Genomic DNA, 14,902 nt, shown 5'->3' with positions numbered 1-14,902 from the left:
TTCAAAGCAAGAGCCAAAAGACCCACTAGACACAATGCACCCAGTTCTTCCACTGATAAGACCAATATGCTTAAGTGTGGCAGAAAAGGTCATTTCATGAAAGAGTGCAAGTCCAGTCATTATGTCTCACTATCTGGTCCATCAACTTCTTATAACAAGCCTGAAGATAATTATAAGCATATATACAAAAAGCTTAAGGCTTAGATTGCACTTATGGCAAAACAAATGGAAAATAACAATAATAATAAGTGCATGGTTGCTGAAGAAGAATGGATTCCCTCTGATGACTCATCAGTCGATGAAGAGGAGGAAAGAGATTGTTGTTATATGGCTCTGGCTAATGAAGAGCATCTGGTGAAGGATGATGTCACATCTGGCAGATGGGTAGACATTGTGATCAAAAATGTTAGTGATTATGATAAAGAAACCGATCCAGAATTGAAACTAGATATTGCTGAAGCTCTAAGTTCAGATTTAAATTTTGTGGAAACTGTCAGATTTGATAGCTTAAATAGTATTGAAACTGATTCCTCTGAAAACTTTGTTTTAAAATCTAAACTAAAAGAAATTCAAGATATTGAACTGGCATTTCAAGCCCAGGTGTTGGTAACTGAACAACTTTGTCAAGAAAAAGAGGAATTAGAAATAGTTTTAGAAAGTGAAAAACAAGTCATAAAATCTTGGCTTGAAACCAGAAAACCCTATGATGCAGCAGTGAATCAATATCCACCACAAAAACGTGCATTTCAAGATGGAAACATTCATGCTGCTGCCTTAATTTCAGTACTTGATAAATTGCCAGAAAAGGCCCGACCAGAAACAATTTATGATGAACCAACCACGCCCAAGGCTTGTATAATTCCAGCTAATATCCAAGTGGTTACTACTGGAGCACCCCAGATGACTGCTCCAGTCAAAAAGAAAGTCAAAATTTTTTTGCCACAGACTGCTTCCAATAATCCCCAGATTAAGAAGAAGAATCACAGTCCTCCTTCTAAGCCAAAAGTCCAGTCATCTGGAAAGGCTAAAGAGTCATCTGAAAATGAAATTTTGTTATGGTTGGAAAGCCAGTTTCAACTACTGGCTCGTCAAGTTCAAAGTTGTAATGCAAGACTGAACAATTTTGAGGGTACTTCGTCTAGCCCAAAACAGATTTCAAAACCGTTTTCCAAGAAAAAAATGTCTCTTCCAGTGGGAAAAAGAAAAAGGTTTCTAAACTATCTGTCCCAGTGGTTTTTGATAAACCCAATGTTGAAAAACGTGAACTCGACCAGATACCAATAGGGGTCCACAAGGCAGGATCCAAAGAACCCATCAGTCGATGGGTTCCCAGATCTAACTAACTAATCTGGTGGATATGCAGGGCGATCGAAAGAAATATATTTGGTATCCTGATAGCGCTGCTGGCAGGACGATGACCGGATGTAAGACCCTGCTGGAGGAGTTTACCATTTCTGATGGACCCTCTATTACTTTTGGGAATGATGGTTGTGGAAAGACTGAAGGGTATGGTGTTCTGAATTATGGTCAAGTCAAGTTCAGACGGGTGGCTTATGTTAATGGTTTGAAATATAACCTAATAAGTGTGAGCCAACTGTGTGACGATGGCTACCAGGTGTTGTTTAATATTTCTCAGGGCATCGTATTTAACAAAGATTGGAAGGTAGTATTGATTGCTCCCAGAAAAGGGAATGTGTACGTGATGGATATGGAAAGCTCTCCTTCAGGGCAATGTTTCTATACAAAGGCTGAAGAAGACACAAACTGGTTATGGCATAAAAGGTTAAATTTCAAAAATATTAACAAGTTGTCCAGAAAACAACTTGCAGATGGAATACCTTTAGTTTCCTTCATAAAGGAAAGGCCATGTCTTGGATGTGAAAAGGGAAAGCAGAAGCGAGCCAGTTTTAAGAATCTCTTCATATGCTTCATATGGACCTCTTTGGTCCAGTGAATGTTCAGACACTTACTAGTAAAAGATATACCCTGGTGATTGTTGACGAATATACTAGATATTGTTGGGTTATCTTTCTCAGGTCTAAAGGTGATGTTGCTGCTGAAATCATCAGTCACATCAAACAAATTGAACTCAAACACAAGCATAAAGTGTGTCAGCTAAGAAGTGATAATGGAACAGAATTCCAGAGAAATTTTGTGCTGACACTGGCATCTCTCAGAACTTCTCATCAGCTCGTACGCCAGAACAAAATGGTGTTATAGAAAGAAAGAATCGTACACTGATAGAAGCTGCCACGAGTATGCTTGCTGAATCTGGTCTCCCAACCAGTTATTGGGCTGAGGCAATTGCAACTGCTTGCCACACCTAGAACCGATAAGTTTTTGTTAAAAGACACAAGAAGACTGCATATGAAATGCTCAGAAAAAGGAAACCAAATATTGGTTATTTCCATGTTTTTGGATGTCCAGTTTACATCCTGAACGATTCAAGTCAGTTAGGCAAATTCGATGCCAAAGCTGATGAAGGATTTTTATTGGGTTATTCAGAAATTCGAAAAGCCTTCAGAGTCTACAACAAAAGACTGAAGAAAGTTCATGAGTCAATTCAGGTCACATTCGATGAATAAAATGAAGCAATCAATAAAAAGCCAATCCTTGACTTAACCCCAGTAATTCCAACTGTCTTCGATAAATCTGATCTTATCAACTACAATAAAGATTTATCTGAAGAAGTTTCCAGTCATCCTGATCTAGACCCTGTTCAAGAAGTTGTACCACCCAGTAGTACTTTGTTCTATCCTTCAGTAAGCTTCAAACTACCCTCTGAAGTTACCATTGGATCAGATATTCGTATTACTCCGCTAGTATCAGTTTCAGTGGAATCTATACCAGTTCTCCAGAACTCTGAATCTCTCCAGGATACTGATCCAGTACTCCAGGAAATACCACAAAATGATGAATTTTATGATGCAAATCGTAATCTTACAGATTCAGATGAAGATGTGGAGATTGTCTGGCAAGACCCTCTACCTGATGCAACACCAGAGGGAAATCAATTGAATCCTTGCACTGATATTATTGTTCATAATCCTGGTCATTACTCTAGAGGGGTTCAGACCAGAAGTGCCTCCAGTGATCAATGTTTATACGTTAGCTTCTTATCACTGATAGAACCAAAGAAGATTGACGAGGCAATGGAAGATCTAAACTGGGTTATCACTATGCAAGAAGAGCTTAACCAGTTTGAGAGAAACAAGGTATGGAATCTGGTGCCCTTTCCTGCTGGAAAGAAAGAACCTATAGGCACCAGATGGGTTTTCAGAAACAAGGTTGATGAAGATGGGCATGTGATCAGAAACAAAGCCAGATTGTTTGCCCAGGGGTATGTCCAATCTGGAGAAGATTTTGATGATTCATTTGCTCCAGTGGCTAGACTCGAAGCTATCAGAATGTTCTTAGCATTAGCTGCTCATCACAAGTTCAGAGTCTACCAGATAGATGTAAAAACTGCATTTTTGAATGGAACACTTGAAGAAGAAGTTTATGTCAAGAAACCACCAGGATTTATCGATGAAAAACATCCTCAATGGGTGTATCGTCTGGACAAAGCACTTTATGGTCTCAGACAAGCACCACGAGCCTGGTATGACACTCTGACTAAACACTTACTTGCACATGGTTTTAAAAGAGGTGCAATTGACAATACCTTATTCATTCTTCAAGAAAAAGGTAATCTTCTGCTGGTACAAATTTATGTTGATGATATTATATTTGGTTCTACTGATGAAAATATGTGCAAGAAATTTTCGAAAATAATGTCAAAAGAATACGAAATGAGTTTAATGAGTGAATTAACATATTTCTTAGGTCTTCAGATTAAACAAACAAGTGATGGTATTTTTATTAATCAAGAGAAATATGTTAGAGATATATTAAAGAAATTTGATATGAATTCTTCCCAGACAAAACCAACTCCAATTTCTGCACCACTGAACTTAAATTCAGATCCTGATGGTAAGCCAGTGAACATCACTACCTACAGAGGTATGATTGGTTCACTGATGTATTTAACTGCCAGTAGACCAGATATAATGTTTGCAACATGTTTATGTGCCAGATATCAGGCTAACCCAAAAGAATCTCATATGCTTGCTGTAAAGCGCATACTGAAGTACCTTAAAGGTGTCACCAGTTTGGGCCTTTGGTATCCCAAAGGTTTAGGCTTAGATTTAATGGGTTATTCAGATTCAGATCATGCAGGTTGTAAGATAGACAGGAAATCCACTACTGGTGGATGTCATTTCCTTGGTGGCAAACTGGTAAGCTGGACCAGTAAGAAGCAAACTTCAATTTCGCTCTCCACTTCTGAAGCTGAATATGTATTTGCGGCCAGTTGTTGTGCTCAGATACTCTGGATGAAGAACTAGTTGCTTGATTATGGTCTTAAGTATACAAAATCTCCAATTTTCTATGATAATACCAGTGCCATTGCTATCTCAAACAATTCAGTCATGCACTCCAAAACCAAGCACATTGATCTCAGGTATCATTTTATTCTTGATCATGTTATGAAGGGTGACGTGAAAATCCATTTCATCCCCACTGACAAACAACTCGCTGACATCTTTACTAAACCTTTGGATGAGAAAACTTTTCATTATCTTGTCGGTGAGTTGGGAATGTTGAACCCATAAATTTGGAACCTTTGTTATGAACGCCTTTGTGACACTAACAGGGTTCTTGATTCCAGATTTGTAAGTCTATGCCAGCTTGGCTATCAAACGCCTTTGTGTACTATCCTTGCACTATAGACTTACTTATCACCATTCCAAGGGGAAAGGACTCGACTAAAATTTTCTATCTTTTAATTGACCAAAATGAGAATTTATTTGTTTTACTGGAATCTCGTATGTTAGTTTGGATATTAAACGCCTTTGTGTACTATTCTTATTAGTGTGAGAGTCCAGTCATTTAAATAAACTCTCACTAAAACAATTTTTTCCAGAAAATGTTACTGGTGACTTAATACCAGTAGAGATATCGAATGCCTTTGTGTACTATCTCTATAGGTTTTTGACTCCAGTATCCCATCAATGCATATTTTACTGGAATAATCCACCAGTAACACTGGAGTGACTAGTCATCCTATAGATGCATTGAATTGAGTCATGGTTCGTCAGTCATAACAACTTTAATACTTGGTCTTTGTGATGCCACGTAAGCAACACTTTTTGAGTGGGAAACTATCTTTATCCTACGTGGCATAGATATTATACAAATAAAATGATGGTTTGTTACCTTGGGATGATAAAAAGTTGAATAATGAGTTTTGTGGGCTGTCAATTGTCACTATTGATGGGTGAATTTAATGTGGATCTCAAAAGCCGATGAAAAACTGTTTTGTATAAATTCAAAATAACCTTTTGAAATCCAATGGTTACTTTCTCTCTCATCTATAAATACTCCAATTCTTTCACTTTTCACATTTACTTCGAAAATCTGAACTCCAAAAAAAAAAAATATTACAATTCCTTCATTTACTTCTTCCTTCAATTCCAATCATCAATCTCTTTTTTATTTACTGCAAATTCCTATCATCAATTCCTTCATAAATTCTTCATTTTTCTTCAAAACCCTAAATTTCTTTCTTTCACTTTCAATTTCAATATACAAAAATGGCTCCTAGACAAGCAAGCACAGATAGAAATCTCTTAACAAATGCATACACTCCTCCCGAACGTGTTGAAAAAGCCCCTGGAATTGTCATCGACACTGACAAAATGAGAATTAATATGCATAATTGGATGGCAAAGTTGGCCGGAATTCATGACCGCCAATCGATCGTTGGCCGACTTAATGTATTCTTTCTCAGTTCTCCTCTTTATGGAGCTCTAACCATGAATCATGGCAAAATATATCATGGTTATCTCTGTGAGTTCTGGTACACCGCTCATTTCCAAGCTGGTGATGATGCCACCATCCATTATACTCTGAAAAGGGGAACCGTTCCTTTGACTTTAACAGTCGATTCATTTAAAACGGCGCTTGGATTGAATTATTTGCCACTGAATGAGTTGCCACTTTAACAGTCGATTCATCACAGGCAAGTGTGTCGGGAGATGGGACACACAGATATTGTTGATGAGCATGGTGCTCTAAGGAGAAAAGGTACTATATATATGAGTAGGCTGTCTGACTCATGGAGATATTTCTTCACTCATATAGTTTCGTGTTTAGGAAGTGGGTCTGGAGGGTTAGACCAGATTAATCTAACCCAGTTATTGATTGCTTATTGTTTATGGTATGGGTTAAGGGTTGATTTCGCCCAAATTTTGTTCAATGATTTAGCTCATAGACTAAGGACACATAAAAGAAAAGCAAATGTCCCGTTTATTAGATTTTTGTCTATCATTTTCAAGAGAGAACTAGGTGAGGGTTATGATAATAATTCGAGTCATTTTTCAATGGCTGAGTATATGGGAGATTTAAACCATTTGGTTTCACATAATCAGGAGGTTGACATTCCTGAGGCTTTGTTGAACAATTTTAGAAGGGAAGTTGTTGAGAATAATGATGAAAATATTGCAAATGTACAAACTGTCACAGCAATACCAGCTAGCACAGGAGAGGCATCAGGCGGGCCTCAAAACAATGAGGGACCCTCTGGAGTCCTCACTGTTGAAGAGGTTCCTCCAGAAACCCAGGAGGTTCCTAACCCAGAGCAGTTTTCTCTTTCTATTCCATCAACCACCTCCACTAGACCAAGAACTGGACCCAGACAACTTAGGAGAGGGGGAAATTTGGTCATCCCCATTAGTACCGAAGCCAACCATCTAGATTCCTCCCAACAGGAATCTGGAGATGTCATAAGGGAAAAATTTCAAGCAACCACTCTCAAAACTTCTGTTAGGGAGAGTGGTGAAGTATCTGAAAGGTCATCCCAACGTTTGTTAGAGTCCGTGTTTGCACTAAATATTGAAAGCCAAATTTCTGTCACAACTCTTTCATGGACTGGTGTCACTGGAGCCTCACCTCTAGTGATTCCAGTCCCACATTCTACGGCTGGTGACATTATGGATTTGGATGGATCTTTAATTGTGAAGCAGGTTGAGCTACAAGTAAATGAAAATGTTGAGCAAGTGCAGGTGAATGTTGAAGGGCAGGAGGCGCAGATTGATTTGAATAGAAGTGTAGGTGAACAACTGGCAGGGGGAATGCCAGATTTTGAAATAGAGTCTCCCATTTATGATCAAGACTTTGACGAAGATATGGATTTCCTCCGTGATGATGACTTAAATACTGAAAGATCTCCCAGTCATATCACCAGTACAGTTGTTGAAGAGTTAAATGCAACAGTTTCACCACCACCATCTTCTTCAGTACAAATTGAAAATCAAGCACCACCAGAATCATCAACACAAACACCACCACCTCTAACAAATCCACAGAACACCTCTTTTGCTTCTCCTCCATAAAATATTCAACAAATTTCTGAACCATTTGTAGAACTGGAGACTGTCAACCAGAATGCAAATATTACAAGAGTTGAAGCTCCAGTATCTCAGGCCACTAGATTAACTCCTCCAGGTGATCTTTCCACCAGTTTTCCAACCGAGGTCCAAGACCTTTTTACTAAGGTGGAGGACCTGGAAAGAAATGCTTGTTTTTGATGGTAATGAGAAGATAGTCTTTGAGAAGCTGGATGAACTGGCACTGGCCACAAATAACAATTCTGAGAAAATCAAAGTGGCAGTCCAGGGCTTGGAAGAAAATGTTGGTCAGATAAGTGCAAACTGCCATTTAGACAAGTGTTGCTAGTCCCTTGTCCAGTTTGACTGATGAAGTTCAAAAATTAGTTACCAGGGTTGAGAATGTGGAGAAGAAGCCAACACTTGACCAGACTTCAGTTGTCAGCAACATCAGTGATGAAGTTGCCAGAAAATTAAGGGCTGAAATGCTGAAGGAAATTACTAAATAAATATTTGGGTCAGTGTTGAGGACCATTCAGGATAGTTTGTTGCCACAAGTTGAAAAGATGATAAAAAATGAAATGCCAAACGACTTGGTCTCTGAAGTCCAATCTCTTAAAAGAGATTTTGAGCAGTTGAAAACATATGTGGCTATCATGACCCCTGAATGTAAAACTTTTGGGTCCTCTGATAGAAACAAACTGGAGGATGTGTGGAATGTCCTCAAGTCTGGGACTAGTGGTCATTCCAAGGGGGAAAGCAGTTTGAAGGCTGGTGTTGATGATTTTAACCAAGCTGTTGAAAAGATTACCAAGGCGAAAGAAGAAATGGTTCAGAGAGCACTTGGCACTGAAGCCATTGCTCAGGTTAACGTGGAAGAAGCAACTAGTACTGATACTAGTGTGCAGACTGTTGAAGAAGAAGATGATGCCAGTACTGAAGCTGGTGAGTCAAAACCTCAGTTTGAGGACTTCCCAGATTTTGCTACATTTAAAAAGCAAAGAAGGCCTCAAGTCATTTCTGGTGAGGAAACTGAAGAAGGTGAAGATACAGGTATTATTGCCTCCTTGCCTATTGCTGATGAAGAAAGATCAAGGAAACTTCAGCAGGAGTGCATATTAATTGATATCTGGAAGCAAAATCTGAAGAATGATTGGGAAGCACATAAGATGGATATGGCACAAAGGGGAACACTGGATACTTTCAATGCTGGTTGTCTTAGTGTGCACATTGATGTGTATAGATACATGAAGAATGATCCCAGAGTCATTAAATGTCTGGAAGTGATGGATGATGTTCATCTTCGTTCAGTATACGCCCAAGATGAACAGATGTATGATGCTGAAACTTATGAGGTTAGTGTACTGGAGTTGATTGCTGTCAGGAAAGATGAGTTGGTTGAGCTCCAGAGAAAAGCAAAGAAGAATAATCTTGCCTTGGAAAATGAATATAGGAAAAAGATGAGAAGTGTACCCAAGCCACCCAAGAGAACAAAGGCAGAGAGAGATGTTGATCTGAGCAACTTCATTCCTCTGGATGTGTCCAGGAGCATAAGCAGGACTCAATTGCAAAGAGTTGCAAATTCACAAGGCATCTCCAGAGAGACTGGGGAAGAAATAAGACTGGCAATGGTAAGACAGGAATACAATGAAAGAATGCACTGTAGAGCTGATGCCAGGAAAATTATTGCTGCAGAGATTAGATTGGCCACAGACCATGAAGCCCATTCAAAATTTTTTGTTTGGCTTGTACTTCAAAGAAAATCCTCAGCTTATTTCTGTTGATGTGAGGTACTTTATGAAAAGGATTGAGAAGGAGCATAGCAGGATTATGATGATGGAAGTCACTCTGGGAATGAGGAAACCAGAAGACTCTCTAGGTTTTAAGAGGAAGGCTACTGAAGAAGCTGGTGGAAGTGCTCCAAAGAGACAAGCATAACTCTTTATTTTTCATGTACTTGTTGTATGTAAATATCAAAAAAAAACTTTTAACTTATTGCAAAAGATGTAATGTCATTAATGTTGCAATTTATTTTCACAAGTATATGATCAGATTAAGTCTAAGATAGAATGAAAAGATGAAACTGGAAACACTGATGATCTATAAGGTGTTTTCCAGTAACAAAATTTAGACTTAGTAAAAATTTTCAAGTGTTCTTCAAGCATATAATTGTATAGATAGAAGCTTGAAAAACGTAGCATAATTTCTAAACAAATAGGGGGAATTTGTTAGGTCCAGTTTTACTGGACTAGCTCCAGACTTGAAGACTAGAGCAATCCTAAAGATTTGTCCAGAAATTATGGAAGTCCAGTAAGCGTTTACTTGTACAGGAAATCTGGAGTCTTCCAGATTTGCTTACTGAACTTCACTCCAGTCCAGATCTACTCTACTGAAGAACATTCTCACTGAAGACAAAGTCTGAAGAAGAAGACTGACATGTGGCGGAGCCCACTTACCAGATCAACAACTGGAGTCCTTGTCAGTGTTCTAGACCTTACAAGTCTGAACACTGATTACGAGGAATTGACTTTATGCCTTTACACGCTTTTACCCGGATATCTCTTTTGTTCCTTGTAAAAGTTATACATGCGTGTAAAGGTGGTTGGCTAAAAGGTGACTATCAATGTGACTTTATCCTTGTACTTTTAGTATTGCATTTAAAGAAAATACCTAAGTTCCTTAAATGCTCCCAACCACATTTGTACGGCAAAATAATCACTGTAGAGATTATTTTGCCTATAAATACCAAGTCATTTCCCTCTTTCAAATTATTTTTGCAATTTGGTGAACTTGCCTAAATACTCTTGATCTAAACAGTTATACTTCACAACTTTAAGTATTTCAATCAAGGAGATTATTTAGCAAGTATATATCACTTGTAATTCATAAGGTTGTTTAGATACTTACTTTGGTATTATCTAGGTTCTGCAACAACCTTGTATTTTGTTTATACATCAATAAATAAAATACACATTGAAAATTACTTTCGTGTTCTACCTTTATTTAACTTGCTTATTTATTGCTTAAGTCTTGTATTTACTTATTTATATTCTTGCATTTATATTTACGTAAATACTAGTTTCATCTAGTGCATACTTGACTTGTTGTATTTTACACTCGTGGGTTAAACCATCGGTGAGGGACTTCACATAGCTTCATTTTATTATGATAGGTGTACGGTTTTGGAATTCTTGGCCTTGTAAATTTTTCCTTCTCTGAGGCTTTTGGATTTATCCGAAAGTAAGGGTGTCTTTTAGAGCTCTGAACTATGATGTGCAAGTTTGAGGTTGATTTTCCATTTCCGGATTATTTCATTTTCTATGAGTGTGCCAGTGATTGCGTTGATTCTAGAACTTGTCCTGGTTGATCGTTCCGTGGTTTTCTAGATGATGAAGAGACAAATTTAGGATAAAACCTTTGTTCTTAGTATTTTCACCCCTTGTTTCGTAAAATTATATATATATGGCCACCATAGCTAAGAGAAAAAAATAAGTCTTACATTTGATATTGACCACTCAAATTAAAGTTCAATTTAATTTCAACCTTTGAAACTAAAAGTCAAACATAGATATTTTAAACATAGTGACTCTTTTATGTATTTATTATACCTTCTTTAATCATGGTAATTTTTTCTTAAAAATTATTATAATAGACACCAATTTGAGACTTATATTTAACTACTTTTTATTTTAACTGCCAGCATAAGAAGTAACACATTTATAGACTAAAGTACTAAACAATATTTAAAATATGAACTTAACAAATAGTATATAAGAAGTATGGCTTACAGATTTTTTAAATAATAATTAAAAAAAAAGCATTACCATTTAATTGGGAGATCACATGTCAAAAGTAAATATTTAAAATTGTTTGAATCCTACTGTGATAAATTATAACATAAAAGTTTAATTAGGAGGTTATATGTCAAGTAAAAATATTAAAAATGTTACTTTCTTGAATCTAAGTAGAAAGTCATAAGAAATAATAATTATTTGAGTTTACATTTTAAAGCTTTCTATACAATAATATTTTTTTTTTTTTTTTTTTATTTTTGCCAAATTATGTCATGTTTGTATCAAAACAAACATATTAGTTCAGTACTATATGCGGTAACAGGGTAATGATAACCAACTTTATCAATCATCCATTTTGAATTTTGATTGTTATTTAATAGTGGAATGTTAAAAGATAAATGGTTAGGTTGAATAATTATATACAGATCAGTGGTGAAGCTTGAAAATTTTCAGTGGGGGTCGGGATCTAATTTTCTTTTTTCCCCTAACACTAAAATGGGGGTCGAAACCGAGTATATCAAAAAAAATTGGGAAGGGGGAGGGTGGCTTAAAAGCTACGCCCTTGATACATATAATATAAACATTATAGCTATAAGGTAGAGACTTAATATGGTATAATGACTATACTTAACGGTTTAAAACTAAGACCAATCATATACTTTGTAGTAGGCCTATTAATCGGGTTGATCTGCATACTGTTGGCGGATTGAAACTTTATGACCCCAACTTAACCTAATAAAAGTTTGAATAGAGTAACTTCAACTCGAAACTGAGTCAAGATCTACCTAAACGATCTGATTGATATGTTGATTTTAGGTGGGTTCGTGGGTTGATTTCAGGTCACATGGGTTAGTAAAGGTAGGTAGCAAGTTAAATGGGTTGGTGGTTTGATCCCAGGTCATGTGCGTTGGTGGGTTGACAGGTTAATTCCAAGTCAAATGGGTTGTAGGATAAAATGAGTTGGTGGGTCGACCTTTAAAAAAATATTATTTACATCTAAATATTTTTAGGTTTGCAGGTTGAATTATTAACCCCGGAAGTCAACCTGACCCTAACCCTAACCCAATTTTGCGAGTCGGTTTCAAGTCAGAATTCGGGTAAGATCGAGTATTGACAATTTTAATATATATCAAAATGATTAAATTTGGGTAACTCTCTAAGGAGGATCAGGTTAGAACAATTAAATTTAAATCAATTTGTAGATTTTACAATGCATCTTATATCAATGACGACTTTAATGTAAGATTATCTGTTTAAGTTTTTATGCGATAAAGCTGATCGTGCTTTGTATACTTATCAATATACTTTGTTGTTTCTAACCCGGTCAACGACCGGGTATAGATCTAGTTTGGTACGTGTATGTTCTGTAATGTGCTTAGTAGCTAACTACACTGGTTAGTTAACCACTCATTTAAAACCCTTATGTTGCACTCACTTTTAGTGTAAGAAACAATAGAAAACATGTTGTTATTAGCCTGTTCTTTGTTATTAAATCCACCCTAAATATTCACCTTTTCTAGCCATACCGATAGTCGAAGTCCTGGTGGGTCATTGGCTGCCTATGCTAATGGATGGTTTGGGTTTGGTTTTGTTATGTCGGGTTGGGATATTCTCATATAATAGGGGTAGTTTGATTTCGTCATGATTTAGATCGAGTCTGGATTATTCAGCTTAGCATTTTTGATAAATGATTTGTCATGATTTCTACGTTATGTTAGAGAATACCAATTAGTCAAAGTATAAGTAGCTCACAAAAAAAATGAATAAAAAGATTAAAAGAATTGAAAAAAAGAAAAAGAAAAAGAAAAGAGAAAAAAAAATGAAAAAGAGCTTGGGCTGTCTGTTGGTATTCTCCTTTTTGTCAAATCATTTTTGTTAGTTGGTTCATTAATTACACCAACAAAAGCTTCATCATTTCTATGATTTATTAAGTTAAGTTGGTACATCTTTATAACTAACGGATAAAGGATCTTGCAATACTATATCCTTTGAGTTATTCTTCTTTAGTTGGCAGTTGGCACGTTCGTTTAAGCCAACATGGGTAGTTAGGTGGAAGGAGTTGTTTGATTGTCATACACCACAATGGTGTCGGTTTTAGGATCGTTCTATTGGGGGATATGGTCGGGAGAACTTCTTGGGATTTAGACCATTGGCAACTAATGATATAGGATTGTTTATGGACTAGACTATATGTGAAAACTTTGTTTAATGTTCTGTTAGTTCTTTGTAACACTATTTGTTTACCCAAATTTCCATACACTGTTTAAATACCCTATATAGCCTCAGAAATGTTACAACCCTTTAAAGTTCTCTTCTGATAGACGTTATAAGGCGCTAGCGCCTTGGCGATTTAGGAACGAACCTAGTATAAGCCTATGGTTAAAAGATTATGCATCACGCGCGGCTTGGCATTGAGTGATTATTCAAATAATCAACCCCAAGAGTATGTTAGTTGGAGTAGGATAGGCGAGATATCACTTATTCGTTTCATTTGTGCTTAGTCGTATTATTAAGGCTTGTGTATCGGTCAAATATTGTCAAACATTCCGGTTTTCATTTAAGATTAAAATTGCCTAACCATTTATTCTCATTTCTTGATTATGGTTGAGCTTCTTTTTTATTACTGAAATGTGGTTTCATAACGTGCCAAGGTATTTTATGATTTTCAGCTTGGATTTGCTTGAGGACAAGCAAAGCTTAAGTGTGGGGGAATATGATGTGTCATATTTTACACCATTTCCCATTAGATTTTAGAACCAATTATTCGTTATTTTTATAGCTTTATATCCAACTTTCGATGCTTTGAGGTTGAGTTAACTGTTTTCAGGTTGGAAAATGATTATACGAATGAATTGGTTGATTTTGATGACATATAAAAGAAACGGGAGAAGGATTCGGTCGAAATCAAGTTAATGTAACACCCCACCGTTGGCGGAAACATGAGGTGTCATGAAAAGTATAGCACGACATGGAATTACATAGATACTACTAAATGAAATAGAATATAATAAATATATTCCCAAAAACATGAGTTCAAAGTCATAACAGTGCTAAAATAGCTTATTACAACCAAGCCCATAAAGAAATAATCCAAGGCATGTAGCCTTAAAGTCTGAAAATAATTAATGGAGCACTAATCTCCGAAGTCCAAGCCTAGCATAGCAGTCTTTATCCCTGATTAGTTTGAGTACCTGAAAAGTATACTAAAATGTGTCAACACAAAGGTTGGTGAGTTCGTAGGTTTTAGTCAAAAAGTCTAATCATGAAATAAGTGTTTTGTCGATTCTTTTAAGTCAAACAAATATCTGTTCAATATAAAATGAGCACAGTTACGCGATATCAAGTCACCAGTCTCAAGTCCCAAAGTCTCAATGTCACAAGTCTCAAAGTTACGAGACCCAAAGTCTCAAAGTCCGGCCTTACGGTACCTGCCTTAGTCCAAGTCTCAAACTCACACAATAAGCATGTCCAAAGCACAACATACAAACACATAATCACACACATACAAACAAGATCAGGGCACGACAAATAGCACAAGTAACTCTATACGCACAGGCTCAATATTGAACTGAAGTAGAAATCGACATAACTGTTTAAAAAGCACAAGTATACTTTCCACCCCAAAAACTTGTAAAAAGAGGGGCTACGAAACTCACCTGAAAGCAGCACAAGCACAAATAC

This window comes from Erigeron canadensis, chromosome 2, assembly GCF_010389155.1.
Source record: "Erigeron canadensis isolate Cc75 chromosome 2, C_canadensis_v1, whole genome shotgun sequence".
Lineage (NCBI taxonomy): Eukaryota > Viridiplantae > Streptophyta > Magnoliopsida > Asterales > Asteraceae > Erigeron > Erigeron canadensis.
Note: the sequence above shows the minus strand (reverse complement) of the source record.